The sequence below is a fragment of the Odocoileus virginianus genome, chromosome 28, assembly GCF_023699985.2.
Source record: "Odocoileus virginianus isolate 20LAN1187 ecotype Illinois chromosome 28, Ovbor_1.2, whole genome shotgun sequence".
In the NCBI taxonomy this organism is placed as follows: domain Eukaryota; kingdom Metazoa; phylum Chordata; class Mammalia; order Artiodactyla; family Cervidae; genus Odocoileus; species Odocoileus virginianus.
In genome coordinates this window covers 8,011,237-8,030,120 of record NC_069701.1, presented here as the reverse complement: position 1 = coordinate 8,030,120, position 18,884 = coordinate 8,011,237, and the positions used below count along the sequence as shown (strand labels likewise).

Genomic DNA, 18,884 nt, shown 5'->3' with positions numbered 1-18,884 from the left:
TGCTTTTTAGGCAGTGGTCAACTGGGTGGAACTGCTAACAATGGAAGTGAAACCAGAATATGAGAATGCTCTAGGCTGGTTTGCAGCACAGCAAAATGAAAGAATAAGAGGTAAAAACAGCTGCTTAGAAACTCCAAAATGAGTACGAATTTCTGAGGAAGTGATTAGGGCGAGTGATTTAGAATTAGGGCTTTGAAAAATAAGTGCTCTCACTGGTTGAATGCCTCTAATGTACTAGACCATGGCTTATAATCCTTAGAGAAACAATTTAGGTAGGTAGTAATTCCCCATATTACAAACGAGTATCCTGAAGCCCAGGGAGTTAAATGACTGGCCAAAGCCTCATAGCTACGTGTAGAGTAATGACTTACACTAGGTTTTTCAAATCCCAAAGCTGATGTGCTCTCCACTGCACCACACTATCTTCCTTCCATTTATTACTGTGATTTCTGGCGCCCAGTTTGGGGCCTGGCACAGCGTCCTGATGGCCTCATGCCTGGCTGGGCAGTAAACGCTTATGCTGCCAGTGGACGGGGGCCACCTAAGTGAAATGTCCAAGCTGAACGGGGCCCAAGGCCTGCTGACCAAGCAAGTTTCCAGGCTCGTGCTCACCCCTGTTCCTCCAGCATACCTCTACCTCTGCCGGCTGGGAAAGCGTCTTGCAGGTGCTAATAAGAGAGCTAGTCTGGCCATATCTCGAGGGGAAGCCGAAGGTCAGCAAAATCATTGCCAAGAGCCTGGGCAGGCTGAAGTCATGTGATCTTAAGGGCTGAAGTGTGCAACAGGCAGAGAGAAAGAACTGGAAAAACACAGAAGTGAAGAGGAGGAGAAATGCGAGAGGAGAATCTTCCTGACAGAGATGAATTAGTTATGGGGCTAACTCCCTGGGGTAAGAGCTGTGGCTTGGTTTTCCAACTCCTGAGCAGAAAACAGTACAGAGGACAGGCGGAGACAAGGAGGGGTTCGGCAGGGACTAATGGGCGCTCTCCACCTCCGAGTCTTATGAAGATGAATGAAGCACCTGGGATGGAGGAAGAAATTTAAACAAATAATTGAGTTGGAAAGATGGAGCTGACTAAAGTACTGCAGGGATCAAGAGGAACGGAGGCTCTGCGCCCTCATGCTGAGTAAGAAAAACCGTTTCTTCCAACCAAGAGACATAGAGCTGAACAGTTCAGAGGTTTGAATTCAGAGTTCAGGCTCTGCCACTTGCCAGTTGTGTGAGCCCGAGACAATCACTCAGACTTTCTAAGCTGTGAAATGGGACTAAGACCCCCGTTTTGTTGGCCATTTCAAAATATGAAATAAGGCTAACCCCACTGGAGGGGGCTCTTGTGAAAACTGAATAAGAGAACTTGTAAAAGCAGTGCCTAGCACGTGGTGAGTACTCAGTGAACGGCAGTAATTATTATTGGTTGTGGCTCTTTGTGGAGGGGGAAACAGAGCTGGTTCATTACTATCAAGGTCAGGTTATGGGGACAATGCTTCCCTTTATTCTTAACAATGGTGCCTCCTTGGTTTAGTTGTTTGCTGTTCTGTTAGATTACACCCTCACGACCGACTTGGCTTTTGGCTCACAGGGAAGATAAAGCCCGAGTGTGACAAATTCCAACTCTCCTCTACAGCGGCCTTGCCTAAGGGAAGCTCCAGCCTTGTTGGGACTCCATATCATTAGGAGGATAAAGCCATTTCTCCATGGAAGGGTGCTGTACACAGAAGATCATGCTAATGACATTGCATACTTATTCAGACTTTTACAGTTTACAAAGCACTCTTACCTGAGATGGGTTACTACCTCTTCATTTTAGAGATGAGGAAACAAAGACTTAAAGAAGTGAAGTAATCTGATTCAAGTGACATTTGATAATTGGTTGTTGGGGCAGGATCCATACCCAGCTCCTCTGACTACAAGTCTGGGGCTCTTTTATTCAAGATGATATGTAGGACATGAACAGGTAGCAGATTAGAAAGCTAGTTGCTTTCAATCATAAAACTGTTGACTTTTAGAACAGGAAGGAGTTTTCAGATGACCTAATACTGTGGTTTCTAAACTGTGTCCAGGAAATCCAGTAGGAGGTGAGGCAAGCCAAGTAGGAGGTAGAATCGTATGCAACTCAGCTTTTATCAATTAAATTTATAAAGTTACAATGGAGTTTGAATAAATGTTTAAAACAGGAAGACTTTCCTTAAAGAAGAAGAAAGTTTGAAAATCCCTGATCTAGTTCACCTATTTCATTTCCAGAAGGAGTATACTGAGGCTCAGTCTGGTTGAGTAACTTGTCCAAATCTCATAACAAGTCAGGAGTAGGGTTGGAACTAGGACTCTGTCTTTGCCATCTGCATATTTAATTGGCATGCCATAAATATCCTCATTCTCCAAATAGTTTTCGTTGTTTACCTCAAACCTGTCACTTGTAACAATCATATCATTAAGAAATTAGCTCTGGGGTTAGTGTCTCCAGATGACTCAACAATATGACCTTGGGTCAGTCCATTGGTCTCTGACACTCAGCTTCTCCATAGGTTAAAATGGGATGATAATTCCTCTCTAGGCAACACTCAGTGGGAATGTTGTGATGACTGCAAAAGAGAACATTTGGAGGTTCACAGGGTTCTTCGAGGGAAGGACATTCAGCAAGTTCAATATTGTAATATTTACAAATGCCTACCAAGTGCGTCACTGCTCTTAACGCCGATCTAGGAAATTTACTATCCTTATTTATTTGTTGTTCCTTAACTGAGAGGGTAATATATTGTATTTTTGCAACCATGTCAAGTACTACTGGTTTGTGAAATAGCCTCTAAAGCTTCTTGTCATACTGGCTTTCTGATAAGACTTCATGATTTCTTACTACTTACACATGGCAATAATCTTTTAGGGTTCAATACCTTTCATTCCAGATAAGTTATAGAAGCAGCTGTCACTGAAGGGTTCTCAAAAGCCTGGGGGAAGCAAAACCAGGTTAGATCAAGGGACTGGTGTGCAAGTTACAGGGTTTCGATGCCTCCCACCTAGCTGGCAGTTTCTCCTCCTTCAACAAGGAATACCAAGAAAATGCTATCACAGACCTTCAGGCTGATCTTGAAAACAGCCTAACTTACTTGTCACACTGGCCAAGTTTTTAATCTCTCTGAGCTTGTTTTCTCACTCATGGAAGGCAGATATGGATTGCCTTCAATTTCTACCTCCTACAGCTTCCCTCCTGGCTCAGTGGTAAAGAATCCTCCTGCCAATGTAGGAAACATGAGTTCGGTCTCTGAGTTGGGAAGATTCCCTGGAGAAAGAAAAGGCAACCTACTCCATATTCTTGCCTAGGAAATCACATGGACAGAAGAGCCTGGCAGGCTATAGTCCATGGTATTGCAAAGAGTCAGACATGACTTAGTGACTAAACAACAACATTTCCACCTCATAGGGCCATCAAAGATCAAAAGACAGAGCACACAGTGGCATGTTTTTAAAACTATGAAGTATTTACTAAGTTAAAGGATGTTGTTTTTAAGAATGTGTAAAATGCTACAATTATTTATAATGTGCATTCTCACTAAGCCCTCTCAATTTGTTAGAAATGCCCACTAAGAATGATCAACTACTCAGGTTGAAGAGAGATGTTTCAATTTATGCTGATCTCTATGAAGAAGGTGTCAACACTGAGCATGGCTGAGTTATTAAGAGAACGAGGGAGTTACCTCTCCCTAGTTACCTCTCCTTAATTGACATTATCACTAAATGAGAAATATTTATATATACATATTTTTCTCTTTCTTTCTTTCTTTTTAATTTTTGGCCACACACTGTGGTACGTAAGGTCTTGGTTCTTCAACCAGGGATTGAACATGTACCCCCTCCTAAGTGGAAGCTTGGAGTCTTAAGCACTGGACTGCCAGAGGAGTCCCTATATTTTCTAGCAAGAACATTTTAAATAAAAAAAAAAAGAAAAGAAATGAAACAGACTTTAGCAAAATTCTATCATGAATCCGCCAAATTTCTAACTACCTCTCTTGGAGAATAGCATTTCTATACTTTAAAAAATCTGGACCTAGTTTCCATTATGTGGATGAGCCAGCCACAGGAGCCAAACAATATTTTAAGACAGCAGTGTTTACTAATGGATATCTGGCTAGAAACAGTGTTGGCAGAGTTCTGGCCAAGGCATTTACTCTCACTAATTATGTGGAACAGGGTTGTATGATCATGGCCACTTGTGGTAATATTGAGTCTAATACATTAGACAGTCCAAGACTGTCATGTTTTGCAATAGAACCACAAACAAGCACCCCTCAAAGTCCTAGGATTTTCCTGGAAGAGGCATTACATCAGAACTGGTTCATACCTTCCCAAAGTCATTGCCTCAGCCAGTCATTTCACTTAGGACCTTCTTTACAAAAGCGACTTCACAGAGTACAGTGGACATCAGACTGTTTTGCAGAATGTTTAGAGACACAGACAGTATACCTTATAAATGGACTATCCCAGGCCAAGAAATATCTATCAGACATTCTCTTAAAAACCACATCAAAGTGCTTTTCTTACACAGTACTAATAGATCCCTAAAATAGAAGGACATTCAATCCATTCCCCCAACTCTGCCCCAGAAAAGCTACTGCCACTTATGCATTATCATTTTCTTTCCTAACTGGACCTGGCACTAGACTCATCAGTTATTCATCAATAAGGAAGAAGGACAATGACATTCATTTTGACTGTTTGGACACTGTTACTGTATCATTCTTTGGGGAAAGAGTAATTTCTATCTATTAAAAGAGGTTGATTCCAAACTTAAATATGTGGGAAATCATTTGGTATTTAATAGAATTCAAATCATGCACATAGCCCTAAAAATTATAATTAACAAGAAGCAAGGAAAATGAATAACCACAAGTCCTTATAATGGAAATCCTTAGAATAAAGGAGTAGCGATTGATATCATATTAATATTGCTCAGTATTAAAGATGTCAAGATGCTGTCATTAAATTTCTTTCCTGTCTACCTAGTGCTTAGACTTCCAAGGAATCTTCATTCTAGTTTGCAAAATTAGATGCTGATTCAAAGATTTTAGAAGTAAACCATGAATTGAGAACTCTGAAGAAGCATTAAGTTTTACAGATTACTATTAAATAACATCTTTATCCCATGTTAATAATTTAACCATGACATTTGCCAAATATTTCAATATCTACTTTAGAAATATCCAGTATTATCTGAAACCAAATCTGGCTATTTCAAATGTATTAGAACTCTCGAATTTTAAAATGTCCTATGTCTCTCCTCCCTTCTTTCCTTGCCCCCATCTTTCCTTCCTCTTTTCCTTCCATTTATTCTTCCTTTTTCCATTCTTATAGCCTTATGGTGTTCCTTACTTATATCTCGGGCAACATTTCAGCAGAAGAAAGAACTTTAGGAAACGAAGCGCTAACATGTCACGTAGCCACATTGAGATCAAGAGATGTATTTGCCAGTCATGATGCTGTAAGTCATTTGGACTCATACATCCTCTATCAAGATGTTTGTGCCTCAGTTGTTGATACAGATATAAAGATTATCCCTTTAATTTTTAACCTAGTAGAAGTTAATATGTACCATTTCCTTTTCGATGTTGTTAATATTAATAGAAACCTTTTAATTTTTAACATTTTAAGAGTTAATATAAACTCCACTAACGCTTCTCAGCTGATCACGGGAATGATCATCACGCATTAGTTGTATCAGTAGTTTTTTTCTGTAGATAGCCAGTTAATTTTTTGGTGATGATATTGTCAACGGTTATAATGACATCTACTTATATTTAGATTCTTTAATATATATATATACACGAAGTACTATCCTTCTCAGTCCCTCATTTGAGACCATCCTCAGCACCCTGCTCATGGCTCCAAGCTTCTTCCCCAGTTGCCTCTGTGATCTCCTGACCTTTTCTCCAGGCAGCTGCTCCTTACCCCTGGGGCTACATTCTTTAGATGTGCATCAACTCCTTCCTTCATTCTTCCAAGTACAGGTAACACAGCCTGTTATGTGTGGTAGACTTGACTAAGTGTATTCCTTTCCTGGGTTGTGGTACAAAGTACCACAAACTGAATGGCTTAGACAATAAAAATTTATTGTCTTAAAGTTCTGAAAGCCAGAAATCTGAAATCAAGGTATTGACAGAGTTATTCCTTCTGGGAGCTATGAGGAAAGAATCTGTTCAGAGGCCTCCAACTCTTTGCGACCCATGGACTGCAGCACACCAGGCTTCCCTGTTCATCACCAACTCCTGGAGCTTGCTCAAACTCATGCCCATCAAGTCGGTGATGCCATCCAACCATCTCATCCTCTGTTGTTCCCTTCTCTTCCTACCTTTAATCTTTCCCAGAATCAGGGTCTTTTCCAATGAGTCAGTTCTTCCCATCAGGTGGCCAAAGTATTAGAGTTTCAGCTTCAGATCAGTCCTTCCAATGAATATTCAGGACTGGTTTCAGGACAGTTTAACTTAATTACCTCTATAAAGATCCTGTCTCCAAATAAGGTGACATTCTGAAGTACCAGATGTTACAACTGTAACACATTCTTTTTCTTTATAGTGTTTACTTGTATACTAAGTCTCTCCAGTCGTGTCTGACTCTTTGAGGCGCTATGGTCTTTAGCCCACTGGGTTCCTGTGCTCATGGGATTCTCCAGGCAAGAATACTGGAGTGGGTTGCCATGCCCTCCTCCAGGGGATCTTCCTGACGCAGGAGTCAAACACGTGTCTCTTATGTCTCCTGCATTGGCAGGCCAGTTCTTTACCACTAGCGCCACCTGGGAAGCCTTTATAGTTTTTAAGAAAGAAAGAAAGTGAAGTCGCTCAGTCGTGTCCGACTCTTTGCGATACCATGGACTGTAGCCTACAAGGCTTCTCCATCCATGGGATTTTCCAGGCAAGGGTACTGGAGTCGGTTGCCATTTCCTTCTCCTTATAGTTTTTAGGAGGGTACAATTCAATCCATAACACAAAGTCCTAAAGATAACACATGGGGAAGACAGCATAGAAAAGAAAAATTTACACTGGATTTCAAGTGTCATTGTCAAGGAGTCCATTGACTCTGTTAGAAGCTCTGATTCTCTCCTTCCTTCTATCCAATCCGCTACCATGTTTCTGGGGCCAGCTCATCATCCTGGGTGGTAATACTATTATGAACATCTCTCACATCCTGTGACAGGTAATTTTATGTGTCAAATTGACTGGACCACAGGGTACCCAGATAATTGGTCAAACATTATTCTAAGTGTTTCTATAAGGGTGTTTGGGGATGAGGTTAATATTTAAATCAGTAGACTGAGTAAAGCAGGTTGCTTTCCATAATGTGAGTGGGTCCCACCCAATCAGTTGAAAACCTAGAAGAACACAAGGCTAGCCCTCCCCTGCCTTCTCCTGCCTGATGGCCTTAAAACGGGAATGTCAACTCTTCCTTATTATATAGCAGCTTTCTGCTTTAAGATGCAAACTAGGACACTGGCTCTGTAGAGTATGTATACACACACACACACACACACACACACACACAAACTAGTGATTTGGTTTCTCTGGGGAAGTCTAACTAATACACTCCCTCAGACCTACCTACACAGAAAAATCACCAATAACATGATTATCCCTTCACATTTGCAACCTATCTGCCACAAAACCAGCCCTTTATCTTACTAAACACAATGCCCAACTCCCCTAATTGTAAGCCTTTGTTGTTGTTCAGTCACTAAGTCATTTCTGACTCCTTGCAATCCCATAGGCCGTAGCACACCAGGCTTCCCTGTCCTTCACTATCTCCTGGAGTTTGCGCAAATTCATGTCCATTGATTCAGTGATGCTAGGGTTATTCCTCTGGGTTTTTTATGGTTAAAGATGCTCCCCCATTTGTCTCTCCAAGAATAAAGCAAGAGCCCACCCCAGAAGCAAAATGCAGCGGCCAATGTTAGTGGAGCCGTAGATTGAGAAATACTGAGGTTATAGACCTAGAGCACTCAGCCACGTGCACAAAACTTCTTACATATTCTTTGCATATGCTTCAAAACTTGAGGACTTTCTCAAATTTTCCTCATCTAATTTCTCTTAAGTTTCTTCATTCAACTAGACAGTTCCTTTATCAAACTGTCTTTTATAGCTTCATACTGCACGTGTGTGACTCTGTACACAATTAGCCTTGTCTAATTAGCACAAAACCCTCCACAGGTTAAACACATAAGAGCTGAACCAAATCGGGCTCCTGAAAGAGTGCCTCCAGGTTGGAAGGGGATGAAAAACTCCCCCTGACTCTGTGGCTTGACTTTCATCTTTACTTCAGATTTCCATTTTCCTGACTTCGTGTCGTCATATCACCTATTCATGCCTCACCCAAGCCTGTGTGGTTCCCCCTTTAAAATTTTCAATGTGGACAAAGCTGTTTCCTTTAGCATAACTGAGACAGGCTGGTATTTTCAAGAACAGCTTTACTAAACATGAGGGAAAACAGAAAAGAAATAATTACAGAAAACATACACAGGATAAAAATAGCCAAGTTTCCAACTGCAGGTTTCTGTTTCTAAAAATTCCATTAGAAGTAGGAAAGCTTTAGAGGGCCTCCATCCCATTTCGCCCTAGTCAACCATGTCCCTTCATTTGGCTGTATCCTGTCTGGACTCTCTCACCTCCAGCACTTCACCAGCCTCTGAACTCTGCAATCTCAAGATTCTATTTTGAATTTTTGAACCCATATCTCAAAGAAAGAAAGCCCTCTAACTTACTTTTTAAACTAACATTCTCCCAATAAAAATATCCTGGACTCCCAAGACCTACCAAAATGCTGGCTTACAAGAGATTTTTCAAGTTTGGATTTGAAGATCCGCTGAATTTCAAATATTACCTCTCCCCAATATTGATTTTAAACCAGCAGAAAGCAAAGTGTATGCTAGGAAATGAGCCAAGGGATAATGAGTATTCTCTATAGTGGCAAGTAGGGGTCTGTGGTCAAATATTGGGTTGGCCAAAAAGTTCATTCGAGCCTTTCTATACAGTGTAACCTGAACGAACTTTTCAGTCAGCCCAATACTTTTGAGGCATGTCAGGCCAAACTAAGCTCAGTTTTCTCCACTGCATAATTTCTCAAATCATCATGTAGTCGACAAATATTTACTGAGCACCTACTATGTGCCAGGCACTAGGTGCTGAAAAAACTCTGGTGAAGAGTGAGATACCTGCCCTGCCTTCAGAGAATCCACTTTCTAGGTGGGGTTTATCAACAACAGTGAACAAGCAAACATGATTTCAAATACTGCTGAGGACTGTGAAGATCTCAACAGGTGATATTGTAGGGAAGGACTACAAGTGGGGAACCCAGCAGGCAGAGGGAACAGTGGGTCCACAGACCTCACAGGTCAAAATTTGGCATGTGAGAAGAACCTCACAAGAGCCTCCATGGCTGGAGCTGAGAACCTGCATGTGATGAGGTGTGATCTTAGAAACTGCAGGAAGAGGTAAGGTTTGATTGTTGTGCAACAGAAAGCAATTTGAAGTGTGTTAAGCCTTGGCTCAATCTAATTGACAATTTGGAGAAAAACCAAAAAGCCAAAACAGAAAAATCTCTCCTTGGCTGTTGGATAGCGAATAGAATCTAGAGGCCAAGATTACAAGTGGAAACCAGTTAGAAGGCTCTTGCAGTCATTCACCTGAGATGACGATGGTCTTGTCAGTGCAGAGAGAGAGAGGTGGATGGCTTTAGCACATTTTTGAGTAGAGACAACAGGGCTTCCTGATGGGCTAATGGGTGTAATAGGGACCAGAAGAAGGCAGTCATCACTTCCAGCTCTGAGGCGTGAGCAATGAAGTACATGCTGGTATTACTGAGGCGTGTCAGCTCAAACCATCTGAGCTGGTATTGACTGAGCCAGAAAAGACTAGAGAAGCAAAGGCTTAAAGGCATGAGGGAAATAAAGAGATTGTTTCACCCAAGCTGAGTTCAGGATACCTATTACACATGTAAGAGATGCTATCAAGTAGACAGGTCTTACACATAGTTGAGTCTGGAGCTTAGGAGGAAGGTTCTGAGATAAAAATTGGGAACTCATTAGCATACAGATGGCATCTGAAGTCCTGGAACTGCATGAGATTACCTAGGAAGGGTGTAGAGAGGAGTTCAGGCCCCCAGCCAAGCCCCGAGGCACTTCCAATTCAGAAATCTGGTAGAGAGCGGCAGCCATCAGAGCAAATTTGTAACCTGTTCACACGCATCAATGACTCTACGGCAGGCAGTGTTTCCCAGACTTATTTGACCTGGGAACCTTTTGTCACATAGCATCCCATAGGCCTAGGGTTCCAAGGAAAACCTTTTGGGAAGTACTATTCAAATCCTCATAGCTGAACTCCATGTGGCACAATATAGTAACTTCTAAGCTGACATAGGTTAAGTCTTCGCTCTTCAGCAGAGAGGTGTTTCAATAAAAGCCCATCAGTTACCGGACAAAACAGTTCCCTGAAGACCTGGGCCAAAAAATACACCTACAGGAATCATACATGTGCCAAATGCAGTAAAAAGGGAAGGAGGGCTGTTCCACCATAGCCTCATGCAGCCAGACCTCACATGCCAGAACTTTTAGCCTTTTTACATGAGTAATAGTTATTTTGGTGGAGGTGTGAGATCGAAAGTCTGAGGAGAGGCCCAGGGAGTAAATGCTCTTTGTGTGTGTGAACTATATAACTTTTTCCAGGATACTAGCATTTCAGTGTTTCTCTATCTATATACATTATACCAGAGAATCATTTGATGTTCTGGGAAGAGTTAATTTTTTTGGCCATACCACGTGGCTTGCAGGATCTTAGTTACCGAGCCAGGAGTTGAACCCAGGCCCTTGGCAGTGAAAGCACAGAGTCCTAACCACTGGACCACCAGGGAATTCAAAAGGAAAGAGATCATTTGGATAAAGATATATTTCTCTATTTTCTGGTCAGTTTCTTTCTTTCTTTCTTTTTTTTTTTTTTAACACAAATGATAACATTTTATTCTGGAAAAGGCAGCCCAAATATAAGATTTCATAAACACTGGTAGGTGAACAAGTACAAATTTAAATGTAAATACACAGTAAAGATGCATTCCTGGTGGCTCAATGGTAAAGAATCCGCCTGCAATACAGGAACCGCAGGAGACAAGGGTTCGATCCCTGGGTTGGGAAGATCCCCTGGAGGAGAGAGCATGGCAACCCACTCCAGTATTCTTGCCTGGAGAATCTCATGGACAGAGGAGCCTGACAGATCGCAGAGTCAGACATGACTGAAGTGACTTAGCATGCATGCATAAAGTCGAGGCAAAATCTACAGCACTTTGCCTTTAAGAGGAAACGTAATGTTCTCCTGCAAAGGTTATCCCATGCAGAGCACGAATGCAGCTCCATCTCCCATAAAGATATCAGGTTTGCTTTCTGAACTTTGCCCAGCCTAACAATCTCAAAATGATGGCAACAAGTGGCACTGAATAAATCACTAAGACTCATTCTTAACTTGCTATTGACTGTTACTCAATAAAGGCTTTTGTTTCTGTTTAAAGGAATAGAAACTCATTCAGGTATGCTTTTGGGATCTGAGGCAGCCCTAAGAACAGGTTTCTCTCTATAACATATTTTCCCTTCTCTTTCTCTCTGTCTCTTGCTTTGTATGTGCGTGTCTGTCTTTTTCTCTCTATCACCACACACCACACACACACACACACACACACACATTACATACACAGAGGCTCAGGGGGTGTATGTTCATTCTCTCACAGGACTCTGAAATTTCTCATGTTTTAGTTGTGTGCTAAAAGATCATATTAAAATTCTCCACATTGGCATACCACAGTCTAAGTGAACCACACATGTTATGAACTGATTGTTTGTGTTCCCATAAAACTCATATTGAAATCCTAACCCACAATGTGATGGTATCAGGGGGTGGGGCCTTTGGGAGGTAATTAGGTCGTGAGGGTGGAGCCCTCACAAATGGAATTAGTGCTCTTATAAGAGGAAACACAAGAAAGATGATCTCTCTTGCTCATGTGAAGATGCAGTGAGAAAAATAGCATCTGCAAACCACGAAGAGTGTCCTCACCAGACATCAGCTCTGTCAGCACTTCATCTTGGACTTCTAGTCATCAGAACTGAGAAATAAATATTTGGTGTAAATCTATAGCCTTATAACATATCACACTGACTGAGACAGCATACCTGGTTTCAAGGTTTGCTTTTCGGGGACTCCGAGGTCAAGAGAGGAGAGACATGACCAGTGGAAGCAGCCCTCCATGGGTTAGATAAGCCTGAATTCTGCTCTTTTGGGGCTGTAGGCAGGTGGCTTCACTGGAGCCTCAAATTCCTCTTCTGCAAAGTGAGGAGACTGAGTGGAGATAAGATCTTCAAGATGCATTTTTCAGCATTTATAGTCTGATTTTATGATTTTCAGATGGAGTGATTTGGCTGAGGTCAAACAGTTTGGTGGCCCACGGCAGAGCGGGAGCCACATCTTCTGTCACCTGTTCTGTTTCATTGCATCAAATGGCATTTCCACTTAAAAAATGTTTAAGCATCAGCTCGCCATTCTCATCTATTTGGATGGCTATGAAAACACCGTAAGAAGGCAGAACTGTACAAATTTTTTTTTAAGTATATATTTTGAAGTCAATTAAACTTAGGTTTGGATCTAGGGCCACTTTCAGCCCCATCACCTTGGAGCAGCTACTTAACTGCTTCTCAGCCTCAGTTTTTGTCCCCTGTAGGACAGGTGTATTCCGTACTCGCCTCACAGGGTTGCTGATCAGACCGAAACCGTCTGTAAAACACCATGGCCATAGTAGGTATAAGCATTCTGTCTTTGTCCACTCAGGCTGTCATAACAGAATACCATAGACTAGGTGGCTTAAACAACAGAAATTTATTTATTAGTCTTGGAGGTGGAGAAGTCCAAGGTCGAGGCATCAGCCAATCCAATGTCTGATGAAGTCCCATTTCCTGATTTGTACTTGGCAGAAGGACCAGCTAGCTCTTGGTCTCTTCTTACAAGTCCCACTATAAGGGCCCCCTCCTCATGATCTAATCACCTCCCAAAGTCCTTACCTCCTAATATCAACACACTGTAAGGGGAGGGGGTAAGATTTCAACATATGAATTTGGAGAAGACACAAAATTCATTCTATAACACATACCATCTCATATTTCACATCTCCCTCCCTCTTAATTATTTGGAGGAGATAAAGCACAGAGTTCATGAACCAGGATGAAGGGGAAGCATGTGGTGGCTTTATTTTACATATTGTTATTATTGTTCAGCCACTAAGTCATATCTGACTCTTTGTGACGCCATGGACTGCAGCATGCCGGGTTTCTCTATCCTCCACTATCTCCTGGAGTTTGCTCAAATTCATGTCCACTGAGTTGGTGATGTTATCTAACCATCTCATCTTCTGCCACCTCTTTCTCCTTCTGCCCTCAATCTTTCCCAGTGTCGGGGTCTTTTCCAATGAGTCAGCTCTTGGCATCAGGTGGCCAAAGTATTGGAGCTTCAGCTTCAGCATCAGTCCTTCCAGTGAATATTCAGAACTGATTTTCTTTAGAATGGACTGGTTGGATCTCCTTGTAGTCCAAGTGACTCTCAAGAGTCTTCTCAAGTACCATAATTCAAAAGCATCACTTCTTTGGCACTCAGCCTTCTTTAAGTTCCAGAGCCAACATCCAAACATGAGTACTAGAAAAACCATAGCTTTGACTATATGGACATTATACCTTTCATGTGTAGATGATATTTACTAAAGAAATCATTGTAGTTCTATCCCTCTGGTTGAGAATCTTTTCAAAATATTAGTTTATGTTCTTTCTTTGGAAAGCACACACAGAATATAATTGAATCTTTCTTGATGATTGAAGATCTTGCCATGCCTCAGGCTATTTACTCAGAACTGAAATTCAAATTATTCAACTGCCTAGATAAATACGCAGAAGGTGCAAAACCTAGTTAGGATGTGTTGAACTCAGGAAATCTTCTAGTTTATTGTTAGTTTTGAATTGAAATCTTTGTTAACAATTTCTTTGTGGTTCAAACTTCTAAATATGTGCAAACATTCCATTTATAGATGAGGATCTTGGATACAGTGTTCTGGTTAAACAAACAACCAACAGATTTTTGTCTTTTCCATTACTGCTTATTACAGCATATTGAATGTGGTTCCCTGTGCCGTATAGCAGGGCCTTGTTGTTTATCCACTCTATATGTACTGGTTTGCATCTGCTAATCCCAAACTCCCAACGCGTCCCTCTCCTGCCTCCACCTTCTGCCTTGACACCTGCAATGTCTGTGAGTCTGTTTCTGTTTCATAGATAAGTTCATTTGGGTCATATTTCAGATTCCACATATACGTGATATCACAGTATTTGTCTTTCTCTTTCTGACTTATTTCACTTAGTATGATAATCTCTAGGTCCATCCACATTGCTGCAAATGGCATTATTTCATTCTGTTTTGTGGCTGAGTAATATTTCATTGTATTTGTATGTATACATATATATGTATACAAACACATGTACAATGTGTGTGTGTATATATATATATATATATATATATATATATATATATGCACCACATCTTTTTTTGAATGCCTGCTTTGTTGAATGACCTAAACCAGGCACAATTTTGAATGTGAGGAAATATAAAGATTAATTTGAGGCCTTAAGGAACATATGCTCTCATTGAGGAGGCAAAACATAAACTCATGAAGAAGTAACTATAACAAGATCCAAATAAATGAAAGAAGTCTTTATAAAGAAGTCAGTACTTGACATGGGACTTGAACTGTGGTTGGATTTGGACCAGCCATGGTCTGTGATCGTGTTGCTGGAAGGGGGACCACTCCCAAGGCCCAAGAGTGGGCTCCTGTCTAACACTCAGAAATGAATTGTCCGAGGAGACACACGTGCTGACAAAGCAGGAGACTTTATTAGGAGGGGGCACCCAGGCAGAGAGCAGCAGGGTAGCGGAGCCCAGGAGAACGGCTCCGCTGCGTGGCTAACAGACTCAGGCTTTATGGTAATGAGGTTAGTTTCCGGGTCGTCTTTGGCCAATCATTGACTCAGGGTCCTTCCTGGTGGCCCAGGCGCAACTCAGCCAAGGTAGATTCGAGTGAGATGGATTCTGGGAGACTGGTGGGGCATATGGACTGGCATCTCCTCCCTTCTTTTGACCATTCCTGATTTCCTCTGGTTGCCAGTAGCTTGTTAGTTCCGTGTTTCTTACCAAGATCTCCCATTGTAAGATAACTCATGCAAGTGGTTAAGATTGTGTCTGGCCAGGGTGGGAGGTTTCAGTCAGGGGTTCCCCCAGTGTTTGCTAGGGATGGGTCTTTAAAGTAGAGGGGATAATCTGAATATATGCTCAAGGGGGATGGGAAGGCTTGGATATATCCAAAGGACTATAGTTGTTCATTTCAGAGAAAATTAAGGCTAATGCAAGATATTTAGCTGGGACTTTCCTGGTTTCTGATACCACGTACTAAAGAGACAGATCTCTTGAAAAGTGCTTCTTAGGCCCCAGTGGTTGTGGAAAACTGTGATCTCCTGTATACTCCTTTATAAATTAGTTTATTTCTGTAGGCTGATACTATGTAGATCCAAAAGAATTCACAGGGCTTTGAATTTGCCTGTTGTTAGAGGTCTAGACCCATCTCTTACACACCAGACAGCCCTACCAAGACCCCTTCTCCTTTGTTGTAGAAAAGAACCTTTCCAGACACAGTATAGGTCCTAGGTTTGGATCCCTGTTGCCCTTCCCTAAACCCCTCAAGCCAGGATCATGGAGGAGGGAGAGAAACAGGTTTCTCCAACCTCCCCGCTTGCCTTACCTGTTGCTTATTTGTCAGCTCAGCCCTGTGCCCACCCCCACCCCACACTGACTCCATGAAAACAAGGTCAGTTTCTTCAGAAGATAAAGAGCATTTCACCTATTTGATCAATGAACTTATATACTCCTTCTTTATGAAAATGGGAAATGAGAGAAAGGCAGGAAAAATCTGTGTAGGACCTTGGCATTGTGGAGCACGAGTTAGTCTGCATTGTGGACACCATCACTTCCAGAACAGGAAGAAAAACAAACAATAGAACACACACACACACACAAGCAAAAACCCCATGATATACCCATGTGCATGCCACAATTTCTTAAAGCCTTTATTTAATTTGTTACAATATTGCTTCTGTTTTATGTTTTGGTTTTTTGCCTGCCAGGCATGTGGGAATCTTAGCTCCCCGACCAGGGATCGAACCTGCACCCGCTGCATTGGAAGGCAAAGTCTTAACCAGTGGATCAACAGAGAAGTCCCTGCAGTCCACACTGAAGCATCTGGGCAGTGAGCCTCTTGTTAAAAATTGCTGGGTAGATAATCTCATGAACAATTTCAAGCACTGATTAATTTGGAGGAGAGAAAAGAAAGATTGAGATTCTCAAACTCAGGTTTCCATAAAGCAAATCTAGACTATGCTAAAGAGCATGACGTTTTTGCTTTTTAAGAAGACAAACATTTTATCCTGAACACAAAACGTGGAAGGCCCTTGGTCTGGGATTCCCTGTCTAGAGTTCCTTCTAGTCTTTTTTTTTTTTTTTGTAATTTTCCCATTTCTAGTCTCTTTGTTTCTGCCCTTTACCTTCAATCATAATGCAAACCTGCTTCTCATATAGTGAAAGACTCCTTTCCTCACCACACACAGGGCCCAAATGGTAGAAATGAAAGGAAGCTAAAAACCATCAAATACACCCTCCTGGCTTTAAAGATAAGGAAAATGAGGCTCTGAAAGATAAAGTGGCCTTGTTGAGTATAGGGATGGTAAGAATGGAAGCAAGTGGTAGAACTTTATACTCTCATTCACATAGTATTTGATGGTTAACAGAGAGCCAACATACATGTGATCCCATGAAACTTGTGATGTAGATGGTATTATTATGTTCATTTTGTAGGTGAGGAAGCTGAGACCCAGAGAATTCTCCTATAAGGGGAAAGAGCTCATGCTTTTTTATCAGGTCAACTGCCCATGACAAAGCCTAATGACTCTGCAGTACCAAACTCCGCTCTGAAGGGCTGGGCATACGAAGATGAATGACACTGCTTATATGCAGAGTACAACATGAGAAATGCTGGGCTGGATGAAGCACAAGCTGGAATCAAGATTGCCAGGAGAAATATCAATAACCTCAGATATTCAGATGACACCACCCTTATGGCAGAAAGTGAAGAACTAAAGAGCGTCTTGATGAAAGTGAATGAGGAGAGTGAAAAAGTCGGCTTAAAACTCAACATTCAGAAAAATAAGATCATGGCACCCGGTCCCATCACTTCATGGCAAATAGATGGAGAAACAGTAGAAACAGTGGCAGACTCTATTATTTGGGGCTCCAAAATCACTGCAGATGGTGATTGCAGCCATGAAATTAAAAGACACTTACTCCTTGGAAGGAAAGTTATGACCAACCTAGATGGCATATTACAAGGCAAAGACATTACTTTGCCAACAAAAGTCTGTTTCGTCAAGGTTATGGTTCTTCCAGTAGTCATGTACGGATGAGACAGTTGGACCGAAAAGAAAGCTGAGCACCGAAGAATTGATGCTTTTGAACTGTGGTGTTGGAGAAGACTCTTGAGAGTCCATTGAACTGCAAGCAGATCCAGCCAGTCCATCCTAAAAGAAATCAGTCCTGACTGTTCATTTCACTGATGTTGAAGCTGAAACTCCAGTACTTTAGCCACCTGATGCGAAGAGCTGACTCATTTGAAAAGACGCTGATGCTGGGAAAGATTGAAGGTGGGAGGAGAAGGGGACGACAAAGGATGAGATGGTTGGATGGCATCACCGATTCAATGGACATGAGTTGGGTACACTCTGGGAGTTGGTGATGGACAGGGAGGCCTGGCATGCTGTGGTTCATGGGGTCGCAAAGAGTTGGACACTACTAAGCGACTGAACTGAACTGAACTGAACATGCTCACATCTATTAGGAAAAGGCTTTCATTCACCTGCAATGTGGGAAACCTGGGTTCAATTCCTGGGTTGGGAAGATCCCCTGGAGAAGGGAAAGGCTACCCACTCTGGTGTTCTGGCCTGGAGAATTCCATGGACTGTATAGTCCATGGGATGGCAAAGAGTCAGACACGGCTGAGCGACTTTCACTTACTTCACTTCATTCAAGGCCACCCACAGGGTATTCTAATGCTGTCAAAAAAAATTACTGAAGCCCTAGAGGGTCTGAGTCCTATAGGGTCATTTGATTCTGTCCTAAACCTGGCTGTGTGGAAACTTTAGAAAGGAAGGGACAGTTCTTCTGCACAGAAATCTATATTAAACTGCACACAGCGAGAGTCTGTGAAATGTGACAAGTAGTAAAGTTGGCTCAAGATTATAGAGAAATTTGGAGTTTAATTGGAAATAGAGGTGAGGTAGGAAGGAATCCACTCCAGTATTCTTGCCTGGGAACTCCCATGGACAGAGCAGCCTGGCAGGCCACAGTCCTTGGGGTCACAAAGGGTCAGACATTACAACAACTAAACAATAACAGCGGGGATGAATAAGGGCTTTCTGGCCTCTTCTTCACCTATCTTGTACTGTCCTTTGTGACTAGTACCCTGCCTTTTCACAGTGGTACTGACAAGAACAAACTCTTTTTGTTTCCCCCTTTATTCTTGCTAAAAGAATCTGATCAACGACTAGATCATACTCTTCATGGATGGTGAAAAAAATCATCTGGAACTTCTGTTTATCTAAGACTAGAGTAGACAAACCACTGCCTGTTTTTGTAGGCTCATGAGCTAAGAATAGTCATCACATTTTAAAAATATCATTTCTTTATTTTTGGTTGTGCTGGGTCTTCGTTGCTACGCACAGGCTTTCTCTCGTTGA

At 41.8% G+C, this 18,884-nt stretch overlaps 1 long non-coding RNA gene across 1 annotated transcript; it reads left to right on the top strand.

Annotated features, from left to right (window-relative positions):
* The first annotated feature begins 541 nt into the window (after nucleotides 1-541).
* LOC139031780 (uncharacterized) lies at nucleotides 542-18,227 on the top strand. Its single transcript, XR_011484289.1, has 2 exons — nucleotides 542-1,380; nucleotides 16,951-18,227. It is a non-coding gene; the product is annotated as an uncharacterized lncRNA (long non-coding RNA).
* The last annotated feature ends 657 nt before the right edge of the window (nucleotides 18,228-18,884 follow it).